We start from the raw sequence: 26048 nt of genomic DNA on the forward strand, positions 1-26048 counted from the left end.
AGTGCATAGTAATTACATAAATTGCAAAAAGTGCAATACACTACAAAAAAATTGAAAATCGTTTTTGTTTTTTTAACATATATTTCTTAACCCTCAAAACTGTAAATACAAAAAAGTTGCACAAAATAGTTTCCCACCACAGGAAATTTATTTTAAGTGTCTTCATAGTTTTATTTTTGAAATACACCAATTTTTATATACTGCGGGAAAAACTAAAATAAATATTATAATGCAAATTTGCAAAAAATCAGCATATGCATCAAAATAAACTATTTCCAGCAGCGCAATATGAGTCCTAAGCATCCCAGAAACGACACAGAAAGTCATAAAGTCAAACATAACTTTTAAAAACACCAGTATAGGCTCATAAAGCCCTGATGGTAAAAAACTACATTTCCGCAAAATGACGTCACTTCCGGTTTCGGGCAGGTCATGGCGGACATGCGATAGTTCGCGCTGATGGACGTAGGAAGTGTTACAAACAGGTGATCAGATGGCAAAGCGTGTTTCTGGAATATTATGTTTTTGTTGCTGCAAGTGCTTTTTATGCAGTTTTTGCAAAGCTTTATGTGGAAGGAAACTGTGACCTAGGACAAGCTGATGGCATAAGATGCAAGTACAACTCCTCCGGTTTCATATGCAAAAAAATTATTGAGCTAGCTTATGTGGTTGCAGTGCTACCGGGATTTAAAAATAGTTACGCAAAAGCTTTAAAGGGTTAATCATCAGTACAAAACACAGTTGTGGCAGAAAACTTCTGGGTATTAGATAAATGTCAAAGTGCTATCTATATCAAAATTAACTATAAATTCCAAAGAACATTTTTCATTAATGGTTAAACATTATAAGTATATCATTATAATAACACCAGGGAAATTCAGCTTTTTAAATTGCATTACTCTCCAATACGCTAGTCTTAAAAACATTGCTAGCATTAAAACAAATTTGTGACCTAACAATATAAACTGTCATAAGCGCAAATGTGCCTCGTATCAGTACAAAAACATGATTGGTTCCTATATTTAGATGACTTGGGTATAATAAAAAAGATTACTGTCCAGGTATAGGACATCTTTGGTACACATATCTTCTCAGAGTTCCTAAAGCCACAGATCTCTCCTTTGTAACATCTCTATCGTGCCAAGCTGCATTTTACCATCTAGACAGTGCAAAACATTTTTGTACATTCAAAAACTCCTTTTAGCACTGTAAGGCATGTCATTTATATTCCATTTGTTGTTCTTTATCCAAAATATGAAACAGTGGGAACAAACTTCTAGCTATGCTTCAGCCTTAACATCTGAAAAAACAAGAAACCACAATGAAACACAACAGGGACAAATGCTAACATCTATCATTAATTATTCATTGAATTTACATCAACGTGCAGATTGCCTGATGGGAACCAACACAAACTGTTACACCTTTGCGTCTTTCGAATATTGGTATTCATGAAGGCGATGGAGCGTACAGCTCATCGCTCAGAGTATCCATAATTTATGAAACAATTTGTATGTCTACATCGGACTCCTTATCGCTACTTGTTCATTCAACAAAAAGGTGGGAAACATAAGATTATAAACATACTCTAATAGGATTTAATGTTCACGGAGATTGCAGTTTAAATATTTTTTTCAAATATGGCACATGAGACAACGTAACACTAGGGGTGTCAAGGAACACATCCTTTATTTAACAAATGTAAATCCAGAAGTATAATGTAGTTAAATGCATTTACACAAATACTGTACTTAATTATACGTAATATAATACATTTTCAAGTTAAGTTATACTTCTACTGTATCAAATTTCACAAATGAGCTGTTTTTAATGTTGATCTAATTTTTCTAAATTCCAGAACTAATAAGCACAGTGCATATTTACTTACTTTGTCAAACTTACCAGCCTGTCCAAAACAAACAAACTGAGGTATTAGTTAAACTGATCGAGCTTTAGGTAGAATGAAATAGACATGTCTTCAATTTGATTTTCATCGGCAAGGTTTTTGGGGTTTCTTTGCATCTCTATAAGTTTTTGAGCTCCAGCATCCCCCTTTGCAGTGCTCAAAAGATTATTCGCCTTATGGGAATTTTGCCATTTCATTTTCTTCCTCTGAACCACTCTGGCTTTGACTCTCTTTTACCTTCTCCTGTACTGAAAGTTTGTTGCTTATTCAACCTGTTGTTGAAGATGTTAGTGTATATTTAGTGGTCTTCAATTTAAGTAGAGTCAACTTTTGTTCCTCTTTTATTACCTTTATCACCCACTTTTATTAATTTTTTTCTTACATGTTATTTAAAAAAATTCTTGATTTCAGAATTCATTTCAGCACAGAAACAGAAGGTTATGAACTATCTTATTATGACTTCTGACTCATCTCTATGCGTACACTGTTAGAATTCAGTACTGTTGACAACAATATTACTATAGAAATTAGAACATTAAAGGTGTATTAAAGGTACTCTGCTGCACTGATTTGAATCATATCTATGATTACCGCTAATAGACCTCGATTCACATTCGTATATACGCAGCTAATCAACGTCGTCGGCAGCCTATGACAGCGTGGCTGATGTGGAGTGAAGCCACGTTAATGACAAAGTGCACAACCATTGGAGATGTGAGCAGGAGAGACGGAACAATTGACGGGAAAAAAGTGTGGACTTTATACCAGTTTTTAAATTGTGTTGATAGGCCACGTAAAACCAGAGTTATGATAAAAATATTTGCAATGTTTGCTTTTCTTCCTGAATACTATCGTTGTTTATATTTACTGCGGGAAGAAACGGTAAAAACGGCGTTTTATAAGGAAAACGCTCCAAAGCACTCTCTGCCTGTGAGCAAAACCAAAACCAAAACCCCCACCCTTTCCTATTGATCGAAAAATGTACTGTACCATGTCGACCAATCAAAAAATGATATGGCAACATGGCATTTAGTTATTTAGGAAAGGGGGAGTTTTAGGAGTGACGGCGGTGTTTTGAGATGTGAGAGATTTGCGACGTTTAGCACAAATCTTGTGTAGTTAGTGTGTAGTGTAGTCAATAGTTTTGTTGTGTGTGTCAGAACAATGCTGTAAATCCAAGCCCATTATATATTCTTGATTTGAATACTGGCTTGTGTGAAATCCCAGAAATAAACCCCAGACAAAGCAATTCTGTGAACTAAGGTGTAGGTCTATTAGGTTATGTTGTGGTGATCCTCGGGTTGGGGGATGGGTGTTCATACTGGAGTGCAAAATTAAAACCAATGGAAGATGGACAAGAAAAGTTCAAAGCCATCAGGTGCTCAGTTTATAAAAAAAGAGAAAAGAAGAGGAGGAGAAACGAAAGATACAGGTAAGCAGACTACTCCAAACTCCAAACAATACATTATGTTACAGATTTTAATATTAACTAGTCATTGTCAGTTGTTGATTTGTCCTGTTCTCATTATGATGGCTGTTTGGTAGCCATTTGCATACCATGCATACTCTCTCTCTCTTCATATGTGTGTGTGTGTGTGTTTCTCTGGTGAAATTCAGGATGGTTCCGACAACAGTTTTATGTTAATGTACAATCCTTAATATGTTTTATGTATCTGTGTGTGGTGGGTGGGGGGGCGCCAGAGGGAGTGTTCGCCCAGGGCATCAGACAGGCTAGGACCGCCACTGCCTACAGGTATCAGGCTGTTGTTCTCCTTTATCTCATAGTGGACAGAAATTATTTTTTGGAGTGGCACAAATAATTTGTGTGGCATCAAATTTGATGCAGAACAGCTGATTGTTCTGTAAATAGTTTGAAATACTTATTTAAAAAAAAACACCTTGGCTGCATTTTTATGTAAACAGCTGCAAAAAATCTTGTTTTTTGCATAACTCAGTTACTTTTTTGAAGAAGTAACTATATAATTAATTGCCCAACATTGGTCATTATATCCTGTATTTTGCAGACAGAGATTTACAGGACTCTCTCCCAGACCACAGACTCATAATACAAGTCAGAGCTTTATAAAAATAGAAAAAAGAAAGTTGTGTTTTCAAAATCGGAGTTCAAGTTACTTTTACTACACAGGTCATGAACAAGATTTTTTTTTAAATTTTCATTGTAAGTGGGCTAAAACAGTTAATTAACAGTTAATTAAAAGTAGTCTAACATAAATGTAAATGCTGTAATTTGATTATTTTAATAAACTGTGTAACTTCAATGCTGGCGTGACCACAGTGCACATGTCTGCTATTGCTCACAGTGGTCCAAGGGATCGCTCAGGGAGTTTGTGTGTTCACTCAGACACATGAAAAATTAGAGGGAACATTGGCTGGGACCAATTCTATTTACATTATACATGCATCCCTTAGGCAGTATCATTGGAAGACATAGGATACATTTTCATTGCTATGCAGATGACACCCAACTCTATCTATCTATGAAGCCAGATAACACACACCAATTAGTTAAGCTGCAGGAATATCTTAAATACATAAAGACCTGGATGGCCTCTAACATTTTGCTTGTAAATTGTGTTCGCCCCTAAGAATCTTAGAAACATGTTGTCAAACTTGATTCTTTCCCTGGATGGAAGTATCTTGGCCTGCAGTAACACTGTGAAGAATCTTAGAGTTAGTTAACTTAGCTTCTCTCAGTTGGCTCCCTGTCTAGTATCAAATTTAAAATCCTTTTCCTCACATACAAGGTCTTAAATAATCGGGCCTCATCTTATCTTAAAGAAATTATAGTACCATATTACCCCAATAGAGCACTTTGCTACTTGTGGTTCCCAGAGTATTTAAAAGCAGAAGGGAGTCAGAGGCTTCAGCTTCAACTCTGTCTTCTGTAGAACTTATTCTGGCAGGGACCAATTCTTATTCTGTGGTCCCAGTTTGGACTTGGGAGCAAGACAGCTTTTCTGCTTTCAAGATTAGACATAAAACTTTCTTTTTTGATAAAACTTATGATAAAGCTGCATCCTTTCTTAGTTTCATCGCAATAGGACTAGGCTGCTGGGGGTTTTCTATGATGAGCTGAGCATTTCTTCTTCACTCATCTCTTTTCGTGTTTATACAATGCTTTGCATTTATTTATTAGTTGTCAATAAAATCTGGCTCTCTTCTACAATGTATCTTTTTGTCCCATCACCCTCCCACCCTCACGTCCCCTTTCCTTGGAGGTTTTTTCCTGTTAAAAGTGAGTTTTTCCTTTTCACTGTCACCAAGTGCTTGCTCATAGGGGACTCGTCTGATTGTTGGACCTTTCCTTGTGTTTTTTTGTCTTTGCCTTACAATATAAAGTGCCTTGAGGACTACTGTTGTGATTTGGCACTGTATAAATAAAACTGGATTGAACTGATTTAAATTATTCCTTCTGTTTCTCATGCTCTCATTGCAGCATTAAATTCTGCAGCCTTACTGAGTTGTATTTCATTTAGAAAGAAGTGTTATTTCCTTTTTCTTCTTTGCCTTAGAAATTCAAAATCTGGAGTCTTGAGGTGTAAAATGTTTTCTCGTGGAAGTATGACAGGTGTCTTTCTGTCTTCTAAGTTTTTGTACTGGGCTTCGTATCAAAATTCTGATAATTTGGCATAAAAAATCCAAATTTTTCCATTCATTTCTCTATGGCATGAAGAGAAAGCAAATGTCCCCAAGAAAACCTTAAGACCTTAAGACAAGAGCAGTGTATATGCATCTGTATCAGTCAGTGTAAATGAAAGCTTGGACGAAAGATCCCAAATTCTTATAGATTCTACAGATTCAGATCCAAATATTTATAGAGATTGTCTGTCAAGAAACCAGTGCTGCTTTCAAGAACGTGTTTTACTTCAGACCAAGCAGGTTTAAGCTGTGATTCAAGAATCTAAACTCCAGTGTTTATCAGATGTGAATATCCATTTCAGATGTAATAAATTAAAATATTAGAACATGTTTCCTGAGTTATCACATAAAACAATTATTTGTTTACATATGTAGAACAAAGTCCTGCTTTAAACAGGCCTTCTTCACTAACTAAAGACATATTTAGCAAACATTTCACTTTGTAGAATTTTTCTTTATCAGGATGAAAGGAAAATAGAACACTGAGATGAAGCTCATCAGTATAACATGCTCACATCAAATGTAATGCCTTCTGAAGTAAACCACTGAGTCACTATGCTGCCACGACAATATTTCAGTCAGCCAGCTCAACTCCCTAGAGGATGACAAACTAAGAGCCTACAGGTAAATGCTGTGGCAGAGGGGGTGGCTATTAATATGCAGGGGCATAGCCTTGGGTGAGTGGTGTACACGGGTGCATAAACTAAAACCCATATGAAGAGTGGATATGGAGAAAAATTATCCAGTCGCAGTATCTGCATGTAAATTATGTGCTAAACACTACTCCCGAGTCATGAGGGGCCAATTACTTTATATCTGTGGGAATTCACAGTTACAAAACTAATCTCTTACAATAACTGTTTCTCCTTTAAATTACTTTTCATCAACAAATTGACTCATTCAGTCATTTATCAACTTACATTTGCTTTAGTGGTTTTATATTTGATAAAGGAAAGTCAGAGTTCTCTAACAACCCCCCTCCCCCAACCCATCTTTCGGTGCACTGGGCAAAGAGTGATTTTCTGGGGGGAAAGTCTTCACGGTAAGTTTCCCTCAGAAGAGCATTCCATTTCCCATGCCTTTGTTGAGATATTACCACAACTAATCCTAAAGGCACAGTTCTCTTTATTGCTGCATAGTCTGTGTTTGTATGTATGTGTATGTGAGTAAAAGAGAGAAAGGTAGAGACAATCCTCACCTGCAGAGAGAGGCCCTCTGAGACAACTGGTTTAAGGACTCACACACAACATGAGCCCAGAGAGAGAAACGCCATTTGAAATCAACAAATTAAAACACACAGAAAAGAATGAGCCAAAACCAGAGCAAACTGGAATTTTGTTGGTCCTAAACAGAAACTAAACAGATTACCTGACTAACATTTTTTTTCTTCATTTTGTCAGCATGTGTGTGTGTGTGTGTGTGTGTGTTGTGTGTGTGTGTGTGTGTAAGAATCTGTGCATGTGCATGCGATAAGCTCTGGTTGACTGAATCCTATTCAGGAAAGTATAGGAGAAGGTTATCCCTCAACTGCAGAGACAAATCGTGCACACAGAGAAAACACATTCGCACACGCGGATTTTTCCATCCTGCTTTCTCTTACACACATTTGTCTCTCTTTTTCCTAACTTAGTATTAAATGTTAGAGGGACAAAAATGTAATACTCTGTCTCTTCTCTTACACACACACGCAAGCATGTCCTTATCTTTCTCTTTCATTTTTTTTAACACTTTCGCTTGCTAAATTTGCTTTGTATCACTCACCCTGTGTCTCACACAGAAACACAGAAATCTGTGGCTTGGCAGGAATGTCTGCTGCAGTACCAGGGTGCTGAAGTCAGATTTGGTTGCAAGACAGACACGTGATTGCACACACACACACACCCACACACCTACACACACACACACACACAGACACGTACACACACACAGAGCCAGGGAGGACCACTGCAGCACTTTGTGCAGTGGAGAAAGCTAACATTATGATTAGCTGAAGGTGATCCTGCTATTTCACCCTTCAATGGCCAATGGGCCAGTGGCAGCAGCCCAGACAAAAGAGCATACCCCTGTCCTCATACACACTGTCTCTCAGACATATAGAGGCACGCAAAGATAAGCGATAACACAAAAAAGACAAAAGCAGCCCACTCTAACTCACAGAAATCATAGGTATTAAACTTAGTTGTTTCCCAAATAAATTTAGCTCAAACTTAATTCTTTGTTACAATACACAAAAATTCTGTGAATTAAATAGCACATTTTTGAAGCGTTATTCAGCAGTTTGTGGTTCGTGTGTATAGAGTACACAGAATTCACTTTAGGTAATCTTGGGAAGGATTATGGTTTTTTGCATTGTATTTGAATTTACAACAATTCTAGCAAGAAGAAAACCAATATTAACACTACTTTCTGAAGATACTAAATGTATACACTTGTCACAATAGTTTTTTGTTTCTCAAAATTTATCTGCTGCAACATTTGGTTATACAAAAAAATGCATTTCTGTGGTTAAAATCCTATATTTTTTTGCCAGTATTCTTACCTTCAGCGGCGACCGTGGCTCAGGGGGTTGGGAAGCGCATCTGTAACCGGAAGGTCGCCGGTTCGATCCCCGGCCTCTCTGTCCTGGTCGTTGTGTCCTTGGGCAAGACACTTTACCCTACTGGTGTTGGCCAGAGGGGCCGATGGCGCGATATGGCAGCCTCGCTTCTGTCAGTCTTCCCCAGGGCAGCTGTGGCTACAACTGTAGCTGTCTCCACCAGTGTATGAATGTGAGAGTGCATGAATAGTGGCATTGTAAAGCGCTTTGGGTGCCTTGAAAAGTGCTATATAAATCTAATCCATTATTATTAATTTCACATATTCTATGCATTTTATTGTAATTTATATTCCCAATATTTTTAATGACTAAAAGTGAACATTTTACCAGTGTGAGGCTTGGTCAACTTTGAAGTGACAAACTTGTAATTTTTCAAATGATTCTTTACCCTTTCAAAAGTCTGCAAAATTGGAAATGTGACATATCTTCACAAACACATATGAAAGTAACATAACTACCGTTGAGAGACATCAGGAGACATTGGGGAGGTTTTGGTGTCCACAAGAAAATATTACAAACCAATATGATCCAAATGTTGCTCTCCTGGAAGGTCTGTGATCCTAAATCCTGCAACTAAAATAGAGGCACAGATCATGAGCTTGTTTACAGTTTCGACTGCAGGATTTATTCTGCTTAAACAAGGAAACACAAACTAATCAGTAACTTCCTCTTTGTGAAGTATGACATGATAGATGTTAATATATTGTCAGGATGCGCGTAAGTAACCTTAATGAGTATGATTACATGACAACTGAAGAAAAATAGAGTGAGTCTCATTAATGTTCTCCATGAATGTTCTTCAGTTGTACTTCAGCTGCACAGTTTGGTCCATTATACCAGTGTCTGAACATTTATTCACACTGAACATGGTAAACCACTATTTGTTCAGGTTACCCAAACACATCACTTGCATCACCAAATACAATATACTATAACCTTACAGCAAGTGATTAGAAAATAATCATGTATAAATTCTTTACAGCATTTGCATCTCCTCTTATCTCAGCAACACAAATAGAAAACACATTAGAAACTGAAAATATTCATGAGCCTGCTTAACTTACTATTACAAATACTTTGTAATTTTGTTTTGTGCTTCATTAGCATAGCTACTGTACTTGAAGCTCAATATACCCACTAGCAACAAGTCTGTTAACCTTTGCAGTTAAAATCTCACTATAAGCAAACATTACTGTTTCCAAAGTTACACTTTAGCAATTTCACAACCAGAGATGGGCAGTAACGTGTTAAAAGTAACGCATTACTGTAATCTGATTACTTTTTCAAGTAATGAGTAAAGTAAGGGATTACTATTGCAAAAAAGTAATTAGATTACTGTTACTTTCCCGTAAGCACGCTGCATTTATGAGAGTGTCTCATGACAATGATGTACGAGCGCGCAACGTCCGTGGCAGCAACAGACGTGTGTAGATCAATAATGGATAATATGGAGTGCGGGAGAGAGTACGACCATGCAGCATTTAAAGCTTTGAAGAACTGGCATTACTTTGATTTTGATTCCGTAAAAAGTGACAAAAACATTAGCGTCTGCTGTACACTCTGTGTGGGAAGAAAACGTTCTACAGCAAAAAATTAAACTTCAAATCTGAGTAAGCACCTAGGACGCTGCCACAGGAATGTGAAATTCAGAGAGATCCCTCGGATCCCCCCACTGACATGACAGTGGCACCAGGCAAATCAGGCAAAATATTAAAACTAATAAAACAAATTTTAAAAAGAGACTTTTTCATTTGATTCAATTTTATATGATGGATTAAGCAGAAAAAATAGAATTTGGCTGAAAGGTCTATTGTTTTATAAAGTATTCAGGTTGTACATCATGTTTTTAAAAAGTAATTAAGTAATAAAGTAACTAATTACTTTTGAAAATAAACAAGTAAAGTAGCGGGATTACTTCCTTGGTGAAGTAATCAGTAATTAGTAACTAATTGCTATTTTCAAGTAACTCGACCAAAACTGTTCACAACAGTCTAATTGTTCCTACTGTGCTGAATATGAGTGATTTTGATACGGAGCCCCGCAGGGGACATGGGAGAAAAAAAATTAAGACGGACTTTTGCGAGATCTCGCAAAAGTCCGTCTTAATTTTTTTTCTCCCATGTTCCCTGCGGGGCTCCGTATTTTCAGGACTAATAACACACCTGTGTATTAAAAAAAGAGGCACAGACCATGACCTTGTTTACAGTTTCGACTGCAGGATTTATTCTGCAGTACTTAAGACCCTCCTGAGCGCTATGCACCGCCTAGCGGCATCGTCCGGTTATGGCATAGGATAGAACATATAAAATTTAGTGATAAAACTTATGAATTAGTCATTTAAGATGTAATAAACGCAAAAAAATATTATTGTGGTGTCCATTTTTTAACTTCTTTAAAACCATAAAGTGAACTGTAATCCCCATAACTTAGGCATTGAATGAATGTTTTTTTTTTTTTATCTTTTGAATTTTTTAATTATTATTTAATCCATATTGATGTCTTAAACACACAATTTTAACTCTAATCCGATTTTAACCCTAACACAAATTTTTAGTTTGGAAGAGGTCATTTCTTTAATGATTTATTATCAGTTTTACAACATTGTCCTTCTCAGAGTCTAGGAAACAGTACATGATAAGTCCACATCAATAAGAAATGCAAAATTGCTCTCAAGAATTAAAGGTTCATGAAATGTAAAAAAAAACACAAAAAAAAAAACCAACAACAACAAAAAAAACTAACTTGTGAGTACCAAACCACTAAAAGTAGGTAAACAACACAAAGTATTACCTCTGAATGTTATTTTTAGTTTGACATGGTATTTTCATATGTTATGTTTAATATGGTATTTTTTGTCATTTTGTTAACTGATAAGTTTCTACTTCTAATTCCATTTCTGTGAACTCATGTGGGTGGACTAGGAATCAGTTCAAGTCAACATGGACTGTGTAAAGCTGCTGCCTGTTTTCAACTCTTTTATTCCAAATGCTGCAGTTGATTTTCAGAGCCAGACTGAGGCTTTTCTCAGAAGCTCATCCCTGTTTTTAAAACAATTCCAGGCTACACGATTACATCCGCTGGAGCTCACACTAAAATTGAAAGCCAGGTTGGAAATCATATTCAGTGAGAGCATCAAAAGCTTCTAAAATGTACTTTACCATATTCCTCTGGATAAAGCTGAGTGCCACTGAATGCATGCTCAGAAAAAAGGTCGAATTATCTTACCTTTCATGAAAACAGCATTTATTAATGAAAAAAATGTGTAAATTAATTCTTGATAACAGACAGTAGAAGTGGCAGTTGAATCTAAATTCGCTGAAAGTCTACCTGCAGTACCAGTTAAACAGCTACATCCTCCTGAAGCTCAGTTAGTGCTAAGGGCCATCTTGTATCACTAATTTATCATTTTGAATTATGAACATCAAACCTCTAGCATAGGAAGTGACTATGACAAATTGCACATTGGGCTTTTTTTGTAAACATTAGAACAAAAAACATACAAACACTATATTATTGTTGGTTTAAGCACAAGTACAGACTGTGCAAACCTATGAACACAGGCACTACAGTGATATTTCAGTCACTCACTGTGACTGGGAAGAGAGAAGTGTAGCACATTGGAATCGTGCAATTTTCTAAGTAATTACAATCAAAAACATGTTTCATAAGCACGGGACTAGTTCCAATTTAAAAAAAACTTTAAAAAAAACCTACGCTCAGTCGTATCTAATGCTCAGCAATTAGATTCAAAAGTGAAATGTTTATGTAATTAGCAACAGCCCCCAAAATGGCAGGAATAAGATCAGTCATGGTCATTACTGTCCTCTAGCACTAACCTGCCTTTTCTATCTTTCTCTCCCTCTCCTTCCTCTGTTGCTCTCTCTCTCTTTCCATCATGTCCTGTGTGTGTGTGATTGTGCTTGTGTGTTTTCGGAGGAAAGGCCACTCCTGAATCCCTGCATTTCCCTGCCGGAATACATACTCCTCATTTGTTAATGACTCGCCTGCTGCACTACAACACCACTCCTTAGGTTCCTCTCATTGATTACCAGATTGTTCCACCAGTGTAAGCGGTAGCATTGCTACCACTTTCTATTATTGTAGGATCTTTACCTTAAAATACTTTACAACCTCATGCTACAAAGCACCTTGAAGCAACTGTTGTTGTAAATAGGGGATATATAAATAAAGCTGAATTAAACTGAATCCTTGTAGTGTTCAACTGATTTAGCTTTTGCTCTCCTCCTCTGTGCAGATGCCCGCTTGTGACAGCTTCACTTGGAAAAAAAACTGGGAACTTGGAGGTACCTGGCTGACCTCTCATCTTTGGATCTATGGACCCATTTTGCAGTGTCATTACACATTCACTAAGTTTTGTTCTGTCTGCCTCGTGTAAAAGAATGAAATGTAGAGTCATATGTGAAGGAATTAATGAAATAATGTCTTTATTGTCATTGCACAAAAATAAAAATGGCACTTCTATGTGTGTCTGAGGACATGCTGAAACCATAGCCCTCTGTGTGTGTGTGTGTGTGCGTGTGTGTGTGTGTGTGTGTGCGTGTGTGTGTGTACATGTTTATGTCAAAGTATGTAATTGTTAGTGAGTGTTGATGTGTTCTGCTGTCAAAGTGAAGGTCTGTGGAAGTGTGTGTGGAAGTGAAATGATGTATGTCAGATTGTGGTGGAGTGTCAGAGTTTGTGTGCATGTGTGTGTCTGTGTGTGTGTCTGTGTGTGTGTGCGTTTGTGTGTTTGTGTGAATGTCTGAGCTAAAGGCTCTAAGCCAGGGCATCGTTGCCAGAGTAAAGATACTAACAGAGACAGACAGCCTGCCATCTTCCTCAGCTGCTTGGCTATCACCCAGCGCACGCACACACACACACACACACACACATGCACATTATAGATTGGCATTCATGGACACAGAAATACCAAGAATTACAGACAATCACATCAGTTCTCACCCTGTCACACAAAGGAGAGTGCTCACATCAGCAAGAAGAAAATGCCCACTGACAGAGAAAAAGGAAAATCTTTGCTGACTCCTTCAAACCAAGTTAATTGTAAACAGAAAAGTTTGAGTGGCCATCTTATAATGTCTGAGCTTTAAAATGCATGTAGAGAAGAGAGATGAGAGAAATAAGAACAGAACGAGGAGTTCGAAGAAATTTTTGAGAAAATTTGATATGTTTAATTTTACCTCTCTATTAGCATCTGGTAGCATTTGTTTAAGGCAAATACAGAGTGCGTTGCAAAAAGGTGACACAAAATTTTCAATTTTTCAGATTTAAATTTGTTGTGTAACATGTATACACACTAAAAGCGTCGGGTTTTTGCAGAAAATTCATCCTAAAAAAAACCAAATCACACACTGAAACAAAATAAGTCAACATCAACGAGCTAGTCCTGATGCTTCTGAACAAGAGAACCAAGAAACTTCTCCAAATCTCAAGACAGCAGCAGGGAGAAGTCCATGCTTTAATCTAGGAGTTGAAACTGTATGAGCTGTTGTTTTTGTACATTATTCAGGATGACAGTGGAAGAGTTTGAGCTCTTGCTGGTAGACCTCATATGATGAGGGAGAGAAATAATTTTAGTTTTTTTTACTATGTCCATATTGTTGTATATTCAGTGCTGGTTCACATTTTGAGCTACAAGAGCACTTGGCGGTTTGATTGATGAGATCTGTTTTTTCGCATCCAAAAAACTGGAAAAAATTAAGTTTGATTTGAAAAAATGCTGCAAATTTGTCCAGCGAAATTATGCAATCAGTGTGAATGCCTACATTAAGAATAGGTGAGTCCACAAAGTGATTTAATGCATAAAATATTTGTACAAATTCTACACGTACAGTGAGTAAAGGCCTTTAGAATAAATAATATCATTTGCTGCTAAGAGAGGAATGCAATCTTAAAAATAAATAAATAAATAAATAAAGCACCTTGAGACAACTGTTGTTGTGATTTGGCACTATATAAATGAAGCTGAAGCCTCTCTCTTTTTTTGTAAATATTGACTATCACATGTGTTGCCAAATTATTGCAGTCAAAAACATGATGTTCCCCTAAAATGGAATATTTTACCTAAACCAAACCAGACCAGTATTAAAGTATGGTTACATAATCGAAGGGTAATTAAGCTACTTATGATAGGGTGCTTTTAAATAACCTCCATGTACAAGAATAATTGTTGACAGTGTCTTATCATAATATATTTGATATATCATATTGTACGTCAACTCTGCAGAAAAATAACCTGAATGGCATTAAGCATGTGTGACACATAAAGAAGAATGAAGTCTTTTAACGTGTCTGTGTATGCGCACATGTCCAAAGGGAGAAAGAGACAAAGTGTACAGTCTGATTGTGTGAGTGTGACTTCCTGCACAATCTCACATGGATGAGAAAAAGTACATGCTTATCTCAGCATGTGTGAACAAGATCAACGTTTGGTTCAAATTACTGATGGGAAAGTTAAAAAAAACATGACTGTCAGAATGTGTGTGTGCGGGTAAGAGAGTGAGACTGGTAATCAAAATCACCTCATGGCTATATTGACAAGGGCGACAAAATGAGAGAATATCGAGTCCGCCAAATGACGGCTCATTTTGTCCGCAAACCGCCATCATCTGTCATCTTCTCTTCAACTCTCCTTTCTGTCATTTTGCCCTTTCCTGCCTGAATTTTTCAGAATAATAGCACCATGACTATTGATGCAGAGCAGAGCAGAGCTGTGACAAGATTACTGTTATTAAAGAAGAATTACAAGCTGAGCGGTCTTCGCTCTACATGTAGAAAACACACACACACACACACGCAAATGCATAAGCACTTGAACATTTAAATAAGTTCACATGTAAGCACAAAGTCAAACTAGGAAATAGCAAAAAGTTCTCCCCAGTGATGCTACTTATTTATATTTTCAGCAGTTTCTTAGCATTGCTGTGTGTGTACATCATTATAAGTCTTTTGCTATATACTTTTAAATACAAAAAACTCTCACTGTAAAATATATCCAGTTTTATTATTGTGGTCTTATCAGATTTAGAAAAAAGGATATAAAGAATTTAAGAGATATTATGTGTATGTGTAATGGATCATACTTAATGGGTAAGCGTTGTCATAAGTAGTAAAGAAGCTATGTTACATTTAAAATGGACATAAAATGGAATTGTTAAGATACAAAGTAAACATTTTATCAGCATTTTCACCATTACCATTAAATTGGTTCAGGGAAAAAAAGACATAAGGAAAGAAAGAAGTAGCATATTAAAATGCTAGCACAATAAGGAAACATCAAGATCCGTAAGAAAAATATTTATTAAATATCTCTGTCTCTTCTTTATTGGAACTGTAAAATTTAATTTCTGCTTTTGTCTAGAAATAATATCCATAAGACTAGAACAGATACACATATAAACAGCAATTAACGTAACTGTTTACAAAACAGAAAGAAAACAAAAACGTGTTCAGTATGAGCTAAATGATGACAGCTGACTTGTACGTTTTTAGAAAGTTAAACTTAATGGGATAATTGTAGTCACTGGTAAATGAAAGGTGAATTGTTGGTAGGTTGTGGTGCTGTTCAGAATCATTACAACACTTTACAACACTAAGCATACATAAAATAGTTGTTTGAACAAACAGTGATCCTTATAACAATCATGTCCTATAGGGTTTGTATGCATGCATACTATAGCGTCACACACAAATCCACCATGAAAGCACATTTTTGTGTCCTGAGTTCTATTAGTGGGCACATCTGTGATACATTATTAGTGAAAGCTAAAGCTGAATGGACAACCTGCTGGCATCAGTCGTGTAAGTGTCGCAAACCATTTTATTGTCACAAACAGCAAATATTATTGACTTGCATAGTAATCAGAAGTAGGACTAATGAGATAGCAATTAAAATAATTTACATTTTACAAAGATTCTGACACTATTCCAGTTAGATTTAACATTATCCAAGTTTAATTAAAGCTGGCATCCTTATGTATCATTTGAAAACTTAATTTGCACACAGTGGAAGGAAAAACAATTAATGGCTTGGTTTTACTAATATGTCAGACTGATTAATCTAATCTTATTCTCTCGCAGGTAATCAGTAATCAGTACAATGACAGTTATTTAATTGTGTTTTACTGTCAATGAATATTAATACCTGTGTAGCTTTTTTACGAAGCTACACAGGTGATTGGAAGTTCCTGGCACTCGCCCAATGTATTATACAACAAAAAAATTTGTCTTGTGATTTCCTACATTAATGACAATAATATCACCGGCTGTAATAAGAAGCCAGAGGCTCCTAAACTCCTTTATGACCCTCAAAACTTTAAAATGTTGCATCAGCCTTTTGTGTATGAAAATGAATTCAAATGCACTCTGAACCTTAACCCCTAACTGTCCAAGTCTCCAGTATGCTGGTCTCACACTTATTAAAATGCTAATCAATTCATTACTGAGAACATGATTATTCTTTCATTGCAGCTCACTATAAATCATGTCAGCTCAAGCAAACATCCTTGATAGGGAGAGAAATTAGTTGAGTGAGGAAGGCAGAAAGAGAGGTTGGGTAAGAGAACAGAAGAGTAACATTAGTTTTTAAATGAAGTCTGATTGAATCCTCATTCTCAATTTCATAATGAAAGTCTCCCAAGCAACACCCCCATACTTCTTGCCAGTTCCTTTTTCTATTTCATACTATCCTCCCTCACCAGCTAAGTCAATCACTTCATGTAAGAAGAAGTGCATGCACACATACACGCACACTGGCACAAAGTCTCAGCGGTATACTCTCGCACTGCTGATAAGACACACATACAGGAGTGTGGGAGAAATTAGCTCTCTGTTAACGCCTTCCCATTGTCTAAATGCATGGTAATTTCTTGGATAGGTGGGGTAGGGGGAGCGGTGTGTCGGAGAGCGAAACTTCAAAACCAACTGCAGTGTGGAGCCATATAGGAACAAACAGAGCATTACGGCACTTGCTTAATTATTATGCTAATCGAGCTGCCTGAGGGGCTCAGAGAAGTGATGTAACACAAAGAAATAAATATTTAAACATACTTTAACACTGTTTCAGTCAATTTTGAATGTATTAGTATGTCATTTTTTCACTTTATTGGATTATTGTTTTCTTTTTGCTTATTACTCAGGCAGCAGGGAGTTGAGCCAGGAAGGAGGAGATGAAACAGGCTACGAGGTGGGACTTCAGCTCGTTACTGAAGAGGGAATTATGGAAACTGTGTCTTATAAATTTCTTCAGTTCTACATATTTTGTTATAACAGCTACTGTAGAAATCATTCTTTATACATCTGTCCTCAAGTTTGGCAATATCCAAGTAAAAGCCCACCTTCATGCTATAACCTAACAAATTTCTATGGCATTTAGCTGTGCACAGCAACATATATTAGTTTTCCTGCAAGATACTGTTTGCTGTGCATCCTTCTGGTTAGGTATGTCTTCAAGAAAGTCATAGGTATGATTTTACTTTGAAAACCTGGAATGTCCACCTTTTATGCTCACTGTATGATTCAGCAAACCCTACATATTCAGACCATTGTATTGCTCCTGAACCTTTTTTGATTGATTGGATAAAAGGCAGGAAAAGAATATTTAATGTGGATACCAAAACTGTTTACATCACGCTTATAACACTTTGGAGGAATGAAACAAGGCATTAATAAGTTGTTTGTATGCTCTAAATGTAATTGTTTCCAAGGATTTTAGTTTGCATGCATGGACCCTTTCAGAATGCGTTGATCGTATTAACACCAGATATAGGTCACATTCAGAAATATCAATTAAGACGTGATCTTGAATGCAAAATGCAAAATTGACTGGAGATCTATAATGTTTAGAAGTGACAGAGCCAGTGGATTTTTATTTTAAAATTCTGGCAGAATCACATTTCAGTGTCTGCTATGCACATACTGCTGCCAATCATTCTCCTGTGGAGAAGAGCAAAGCAAAGGTGCATCGCCTCGGTGCTTCATGCAAATGAAATGGAGGCTGTTGTCAGCAATATAACACTCAGTGTCGATCAACAAGCTGTGTGTGTCCATTTCTGTCTGTGTTCATTTCTGGGCTGTAGTGTGGCTATGTTTGAATGTGTGGCTACTTTTTGTGTGTCTTGTAACATATTTATACAGAAATGTGTATGCATTTATGCTCTGTGCAAATGGTGTATATCTCCATGTTTAATGTATACAGATATATGTCTTTGCTCTTTCTATGACTGCACTCTTCTGGAGTATCTGCTGAAGCCACTCTTCCAGTTTGGAGGTTAGAACTCCCATTACCATGAGGACCACTTAGGACTTTGCTTTCACATCTGTTCAAGCTGTTCTTTCAGCCCCTGATATTTTTCTCTCTACAACTGGACATTTCTGCTTCTTGTCAATCATCACGATGTCTGCTTGTTTAACCAGCAGCTAACTGTCTGTCTGGAACTTGAAGTCCCACAGGACTTTCACACAGTTTTTCTCAAACACCTTCAGCATTATCTCCTATTGGGAGTTGGGGACTTCTAATCCATATGTGGCACAGATGTTTCTGTATACTATGCTAGAAACTTGGTTGTGTTTCTTAGTGTATGCTGTCCTAGCTTGCATCTTACATCCTGCTACTGTGTACTGGTGGTACACTACTGTGGTAGATACCTGCCCTTATGGATCTAATGCTTAGGGCTTGTTATTCTGCTGACATTAAATCGGATCGAAGCCTCTGTGCTGTTCTTTAACTGCACATTTTTTGAAGTCAATCCACGTGGTGCTCAGGTTTGTCTGCCTGGTTTTATGGTCCTGGTGTACTGCTATATCAACCAGAAACTGGTGCTTTGACCCTGTGGTGTTATTTCCAATGCCCTTCTGAATTTTGCTCATGTGTTGACTCATGTGCCTACTTAGCTTGGTTGCTATGATGCCTGAGAAGAGCTTCAGTGTTGCAGAGAGGCCGATAATTGGTTGGTATTTAGATAGCTGTGTGTTTGTGAGAATCCTTCATGATCAGGATTGCTCTGCACTGTGTTAACCAGTCCAGATGATGTTCATGCTCTGGGACATTTGTAGTCTGCTCTTAGGTACACCAGCCACTTGGCACTTGTGCTATGTAACCACTCTTTCCAGACCCACCCAAAGCTGATATTGAGCAGCCATGGATGGGTTTTTGGAGAACAGGCCATTTATTTTCTTGGCTTCTGCTTTCTTTGTGTATGATTTTAGCCTACTGACCAGAGCTGTCAGTGTAATTCCATATGAGCAATATTTGACTTTAGCTTAGAGTAGCTTAATACACCGATTTCAACAGCAGTAAAATGACAAAGTCAAATTATAGTCTTGCTGAAAGCATCACTGATTTCTTTCCCCTTCAAGGGTTTTCAGCCAGACTTCTCATAACTTCCTTAGTATGTCGATGTGATACAAACATGATGTTTATCTTGGTAATGATGGGCTATGTAATCTCATCTTTCCAATAACAGTTGAAACATGATTTTTTTAGATGATAATGTTTGATGGGTATAAATAGAATGGGCAATAAACCAATACTGCATATTGTTCAAGACTGAAAATTCACTTTAAGTGGAGAGAATCCTGGGCTAATGATTCTATATGCTAATGGATTCATCTGACACCAACAGAGAGGCAGCTGATGAAGCATATGGGGTCTGAGACAGAGGCCCTGAAGGGACAATTTACAGTATTACACAATCTGCATATATAAACAGTTTCCTGGAAATAAGCTGCAGTCTAATCCTCCAGATTAAGCATTCATGTTAATATGCCCTAAGGAAAGTCCTGCAAAGATGACACTTTGAGTGGCAAAAAAGAAGTTAGTCCCTTCATGAAAGCTTTTAATAAATCACTGTTCAAACATACTAAATAATATTAAAGTTGAAAAGTTGAAAGCTGCCATGCCTACAAGCTTAATTAGATTTTCTTTAAACTTCTATGGTAGTGTTGAACATGCTAAATAGGGACTTGAATTAATTTCAGCAAAGTGCAAATCATCAGGTGAAGTGTCAAAATAAGTGCAAAATAAAACAAAGTTGTGAGTTTTAGTTTTGAATATCTGTAGCTACTTCTTTGATCATCCTCTCTCCTCCTCTCCTCTTACCATTTGAGATACAAACCAGTATTTATAAAGCACTATAATGTGTTAGTTTCACCCCAAAGAGCCTTTGAAACTTTGAATTACAGAATAGAAGAGAACCAAGTGAAAAAAGTGAATAAAGCAGTGACAAAAGCCTCACATACTCCCTCATAAGTCAAGCACAACCCTTGACCTCCACATTCAGAGATGACAACAATGACACAAACAGAAACCCTTAGAGAAAATACAGTCTTGTTTACTGATGACAGTTTTGGCAGTTTAATGACTAACTGTCCACACTTGATCCAGACTAAACTGCCCTCTGTGACACTGAAGAGGAATGAAAAATGCTGTTTAAATTTGAGATGACCACTGCAGCCACAAAGCTAGTGTCTATTTCGAACGTCCCAAACTGAGTGAGTAATGCTTCACAGCTGTGGAGTATAAAGGAAAAACCTTGGGCGCTATAGAAACAATTAGAAGAATTTCTGCAATATAAAAACTTTGTCTCCATCACCAGGCCAATGTGAAATATTGAAAAACTCACAAATGAAAAGAGCACATTTTCAGTGTCGGTGACACTGAAGCTATTTGCCTGATTACCTAGAAATCCTCTGCTCCTCACAACAAAAATGATGCACAAAAACAGTACAATGATTTTAGTTACAGTAGTACTAGGAAGCTCAGCATGCTTCTAAAAATAGTGGTGAGCTGTGTTTTAGGATTTGGACTAGTTACAAGGACCTGTAAGAAACAGTTCCAAACATGAATGAGAAGACCAGTTAATCTTGTTTCATTATTATCTGCTGTAAAATTCTTTACCTTTGATGGAAAGAAGAATGATGGTGCCACAAGTTGAGGATCTGACTTTGTAATTTACTAGTTTAAGTGTGATCTCCGGATGTGCTTTATTTGATGGGGCTTTAATCACAACATATGGACTCTGCAGTTGTGGTTGAAGTGCCAGTAAATTGCCCAGGCATGTGATTTGAAAGAGGGCGCCAATAAAATGATGCCTTAGCAAGCACAAAACAGGCCAATCATTGCTTATTAATTAACTGTCCCTAACCCAGCCTGTGTGTATGCGTGCCTGTGTGTGTCAAACAGCAAAAGAGAGACAGAGTTATGGCTAGGCTGCTTCTCTCCTGGCTGCTATGTTTATAAGGGATCAGTCATTTCACATCTTTACATTTACATGAAATTCATGTTAGAGAACACAAACATCGTTACTGTGTTTCTGTTTTCTGTTCCACAGAACACTCACAAAACCCATACACCTCAGAGTTTTGTAATCTGTTTCTAATTTGCTTGCATGCACAGTTTCCTTGTTTGCAATTAAAATGTTTCCTTCAAAATTTAAGATATCCAGAAGCTGAAAATTGCTGCAGAGTCTGACTAAATAAATTCTGGCATCACAGTAAAACTATCAGGAGGCTGTTAATCAAGTTTTTCCCTCCTATTTTCTCCCCTGTTCTTCCTTATGGGACGTGATTTTTGGACCATCCTGTTCTATATTCACAGATCTTACAACAATCATCTACACATTAGTTCCAGTGAAACAACTATGCTATTACATTGTCACGTGCATGTTTTATCAATACTGCTGGTCACGTGATCATCCTTTCTAGGTGTCCTAAGTAAGCTATTCACCTTTCAAAACTCTTTTGTTTGTGGATTCTTCTGAAGTAACCTGTCTCCTCTTCTTTCTCTCTCACTTCATCATTGCTCCCCTGCTCATCTGATCCTCATCTTATGTTTCCTGTCTGACTCTTGCCAACTATCTGTTGCGGTCCTGTCAATCCGTCCCTTGGCCTCTGCATCTGTTCTCTTGCTCTCATTTGCACGCCAAGTCCAATTTATTCCTCAAGTGCTTTTATCAAACAAGTTTGTCAGAAAGCACTTTACACAGAAACACAAATACAGATAAAAGAAAAAAGATAAGAGGAAGGAAGGACAAGCAAATCACAAATAACAAGATAAGGCCAGATGGGTCCTCTGTGTGTGTATATGCATGTGTGTGTCTTCTATACCTGCTTATAGAGGCCTATAGAGCCTTAACTGCCACATAATCTCAGACCCATCAAAATGTAAAATAAATAAATAATACTATAATCCTGCACTTTTTGCAACTGTGCAGTTTAAAAATGTCCAATTTCTACTTAAATGATCTTAAACATTACAACTTTCAGTAGACTTGCTCCACATGGCAAATTAGCATAATTATTGGGAGTTTCTTGAATGTTTTTTGCCTTTTACTGAGATTTTCCCTGAGATGAACTCACACTGGAACCTCAGTGTGGTAGAGATCTTTTAATACATGCAGGGTTTATTGTCTGTGCTTAAGACATTCTAGTGAATTTCAGGCTTAACTTCTTGTAAAGTTGAGCTCTGCATTATCAGACTTTGATATACTTATACTACATTCTTTAAATGTAAGTGCTCTTGTAATAATCAAGTGCACTTAAAGCGAAGATAGAGATACTCAAACGTTTAATAATACAGATATCGGTAGTAGCAGTCAGGACTGAGAATCTGGCAGGTTTTAAATGTGCAACCGGACATTTTTCTATAGTGCACCGGCTGGTCTGACAACTAGACTTTACTATCCACTTATCAGAAACGTCTCTTTTTTTTTTTCAATCCCCAACTCTTTTGTCTTTTTTGTTCCTGTTTCAATATACCACTTCTCTTTTGGACTTTCGCTCCTCCCCACCCCCCTCACCCCACCACCTTTTCAGTATGTTTATGATGTGTTAATTTTTTCAGTTACAGACATTTTTTTTCCAACCCACTTTTCCCTTTCCTTCTCAATCCACCTCTCTATCGTCCCCGTTTTTTGTTTTTTTTTTAGTATTTCTCACACCATTGTCTGTTAATGTTTTTACATATTAAAACATAAAACACGCATATGTCAGCCCCAGTATTGGTATGCATGTGTGTGCTTGTGAATCCCAACCGGTATGCGGTTTTATGTATATTTGGCTTATTGTGTTTTGTGACCAAATGTGTGTGAATGTGTTTGTGTATGTTAAAGTTACTAGTGCAAATCATCAGTATGCATCACTCTTGTCACTCAATCTGTTTAGCTATATATATATATATATATATGTGTGTGTGTGTGTGTGTGTGGGTCCGTATCTGTGTGACCTCCCTGCAGCTGTGTACTCATGCATGGCTGCCACTGGAATGCCTGCAGCTGCCATCGAAGGCTGCTGCCTGCTGCTATTCAGGACAAAGACACAGATTAACACACTCACACACAACACACAACACACTAACACACAAATTTCTGGACTTTCACTTTGAAATTTCTATCATTTAAGATTGCTTCCATGGTACTATGTCTTGTGGTTAAACCGACTAGTCAATCAACAATAAAATCTTAATCACCCTTTCCTAAGAATTAGACATGATGAAAATAACCATTTAAAATACAGGTACGGCAGGCCACTTGACTTTTTTTTACCCTGTGAACTGATGTAAACTTGTGTTGTGACAAAAGACAAAGCAGCCTGATGAAAACATCATGTGTAAATGTGTGCATGTGTGCGGATGTGTGTCTGGTTGTCTGCTTTTCCTGGTTCAGAAAAACCAAACAATAACAAGGAATCATAGCATCCACCTAAGAAAACACATCTAAGAAACTTGGAGAAACAAGAGCACAGAAACATGTACATGACAAAGGACGATGGGAGACTTCTACAAATGATACAGAAGATAAGAAGGGGAACAGTAACAGATCAGAAGCACAGCTGAAACTAATCAGAGACAACGGGGTAAGGGAAGTAAGAATAAATACAGGGAGTAACAAAATAAAACAGGAAGTAACTAACCAAGAAATCAGTAACAGAGATAAAGACTTAACAACCTGCAGAATGATACAGAGAAGGCTAGATTACAAAACCCAGGACCATGACAAATTGCATTTGCTTGTATGCCTATACAATGTTACAGTCAAGTTCCAAAACATTTTGCATTGCCCTTAGCTCAGCAGACTTTTACTGTAGAAACAGGAAATGTTCTGTCATCAATACGAGTGTAATTAACGAAATAAAAGCAATATGAAAAGGGTCAGTGGCACCTTCCCAAAACTGTGGTCTTCTCTAGCTCTATAGCATATTAATCAAAAAAGAAAAACATCCTTACTGCAGTGCTGAAGCGATGAATTTGTTTCTTCTTTTTTGAGATTTTGCAATGCTACTCACTTTTTGTTAATTAAATAATACAACAGTCTAACACAGATCAGGCTAGTGAGCAGTTTTTTAAAGGGGGGGGGAAATATATTGGCAAAAAGGCCTTCAAAATAAAAACAGCAGTGAAAGAAGACAAGGGCACAATGATATTTAGGATGTAAAGTCAAAACCTAAAAAGGAAAAAAGGAAGAATAGAAATGTTCATTGACAAGTTCTAACAGAAACAGTTAAACAAAATACTGAATACTGAAAAAGATAAGGCTGGTTGGGGGTAAATAATTGCATTTTATCAATCTTGTCTTTGAGAGTGACTGCAGGGGGACTTCATGGTCACTGAGGCTGTTTCGTCTGAAATCATATCATGGCATCGTGTGTCACAATGGGCTGCAACTGTGCAGGTACAGTTATCTCTGTAGATCTTTACAGAACTTTTACCCACAGCATCCACATGGTGCCCGGCAATTTCTGTAAACAATGCCTTCATTTGTACAAGATGTGTCTGTTAAAATCTAATAAATTGGTGAAGAAACCCATATGGAAAAGATATATATAAATCTTATAAAGTTTTTATCTGTCTTGTATGAAACTTGTATGAAAAGCATACAAGAGTGAAAACACATATAAGATCCCTTGAAAAATTATATAATGAAACTTGCATGTTTTGTATACTTACTAAAAAAATATATGAAAGTAATGAGAAAGTGGCCACTTTCATGAGTAAATCATGTAAGCCTTATATGATTTATATATGATTTACTCATGAAAGTGGCCACTTTTATGAGTAAATCATATATGTTTTTACTATTTCTTTTCCATATGGGAAGAAATGCTTTTCTATTAAGAAAAATGCAACCTAAGCATCCTTAAAACCTTGCAAACACCCAGTCATGGGCACGGTAACAATTAACAGTGTGACACAGATCTGGAATTAACTTTACATACAAGCATACAGTTATTTTCACTTTCTTGCATTTACATTTTTAAAACCTTAATATGCATTTAAACTAAATATTAAGGCAACTCATCCTTTTACTCAGTTCTAGTCACAAAGAAACAGTGTTGGGAAGGTTACTTTTAAAATGTATTCCACTACAGATTACAGAATACATGCCCCAAAATGTATTTTGTAACGTATTCCGTTACGTTACTCAATGAGAGTAACGTATTCTGAATACTTTTGATTACTTAATATATTATCATGCTTTTTACAACTACATGAATGTACTATTGCTGTGTGATTTATTACTATTACTGAAGGTCCGCGGCTCCGAACCGTAGTAAAGGGACCTCTGGCTAATATGTCGGGTTCCATGTCGGGCTCCTAGCCGAAAAATAGCTTTACTTTGTTGTCTGGGTCAAGTTTGAGACAGAGAGAGGCGTTGAAAGACTGCTCCAACAGAACTTATTGTTTCGGAGGAAAACACGAACACGGTGTACAGTCGAGTCTTAATAGCTTACTTACAACTGGGCTCGTCAGGCACTCTTTTTGGCTGCAGTGGTTATTATTATATTTACATGCTTCCAGCTCCAGTTTCTGCTCGATGATAACTCGTACTTTTCCACTCTCCTTTTTCTCCCTCCTCGCGCTCACAGACACATAAT

General features: G+C 37.0%; 1 protein-coding gene across 1 annotated transcript in view; it reads right to left on the reverse strand.

Annotated features, from left to right (window-relative positions):
* The window catches only part of LOC120716527 (glutamate receptor-interacting protein 2-like), a 259433-nt gene that overhangs the window by 198524 nt on the left and 34861 nt on the right, over positions 1–26048 (reverse strand). The window lies entirely within an intron of this gene.

Source organism: Simochromis diagramma, unplaced genomic scaffold (genome assembly GCF_900408965.1).
Source record: "Simochromis diagramma unplaced genomic scaffold, fSimDia1.1 OVJJ01000320.1, whole genome shotgun sequence".
Classification (NCBI taxonomy): Eukaryota; Metazoa; Chordata; class Actinopteri; order Cichliformes; family Cichlidae; genus Simochromis; species Simochromis diagramma.